This window comes from Colobus angolensis, unplaced genomic scaffold (genome assembly GCF_000951035.1).
Source record: "Colobus angolensis palliatus isolate OR3802 unplaced genomic scaffold, Cang.pa_1.0 Scaffold57, whole genome shotgun sequence".
NCBI lineage: Eukaryota > Metazoa > Chordata > Mammalia > Primates > Cercopithecidae > Colobus > Colobus angolensis.
This window is the reverse complement of record NW_012119265.1, coordinates 12080746-12082213: the sequence shown is the minus strand read 5'-3', so window position 1 is coordinate 12082213 and position 1468 is coordinate 12080746.

Below are 1468 nucleotides of genomic sequence, written 5' to 3'. Positions count from 1 at the left end.
CAGGATGGTCTCGATCTCCTGACCTCGTGATCCGCCCGTCTCAGCCTCCCAAAGTGCTGGGATTACAGGCTTGAGCCACCGCGCCCGGCTTGAATTGTACACTTTAAATAAATGAATTCTATCTCAGTAAAAGCTGTTACCAAAAACAAAACAAAACAAAAATGCCAAATAGGAAACAAAAGCCAGGGCAGCTATCTTAATAACTTATAAGGCTGATGTAATGTTGATCCCAAACCAGATAAAAATGAAAATAGTTCCATTTTGCTTATCAATATGTATTCACATTTAAAAATATTCGGGACCAAATTCAATGGTATCTTTAAAAAGAAAAAACATGACCAAGTAGACTTTGAGGAATACCAGCATGACTTAAAATAGGAAAATCTATGACAGTGATGGACAAAGGGAAAAAAAAACAAGATTATCTTTTTGTTTTTGAGACCAAGTTTCACTCTTTTTGCCCAGGCTGGAGTGCAATGGCTCAATCTGGGCTCACTGCAACCTCTGCCTTCCAGGTTCATGCAATTCTCCTGCCTCAGCCTCCCAAGTAGCTGGGATAACAGGCACCCACCACCACACCCAGCTAATTTTTTTTTGTATTTTTAGTAAAGATGGGGTTTCGCCATGTTGGCCAGGCTGGTCTTAAACTCCTGACCTCAGATGGTCCACCCACCTCGGCCTCCGAAAGTGCTGGGATTATAGGTGTGAGCCACTGCGCCTGGCCAAGATTTTCTTAATTGATACAGAAAAACATGGGAAAGTTTCACAACTATTTATGAAAAATATAAACATCAACTTAGCAATAGAGTGTGTGTGTGTGTGTGTGACAGGGTCTTGCCCAGTCTGTTGCCCAGACTGGAGTGCAGTGGTGCAATCTTGGCTCACTGCAACCTCTACCTCCTGGATTCAAGCAGTTCTCCTGCCTCAGTCTCCTGAGTAGCTGGGACTACAGGTGCACGCCACCACGCCTGGCTAAGTTAGCAATACAGTACTTAAACCTGGTGAAAGTTTATACAATAAAAACCTACAGTAGGGACCGGGTGTGCTGGCTCACACCTGTAATCCCAGCACTTTAGAAGGCCAAGGCAGGCAGAGTGCTTCAGCCCAGGAATTTGAGACCAGCCTAGGCAACATGGCAAAATCCCATCTCTACAAAAATTAAAAATAGATATATAAAAAGTTAGCCAGGTGTGGTGGTGTGTTCCTGTAGTCCCAGTTACTTGGGAGGCTCAGGTGGGAGGCTACAGTGAGCCATGATCTCACCACTGCACTCCAGCCTGGGTGACAGAGTGAGACTGTGTCTCAAAACAAAAACAAAAACCTACAGTAAATATTATATTTAGTGGAGAAATGTTAGATTCAATACATTCCTTTTGAGACCACGACTCACTGGAGAGGCCTATCATAGTAGTATGGATCCTGATTAATACTATAAGGGCCGGGCACGGTGGCTCAAGCCTGTAATCCC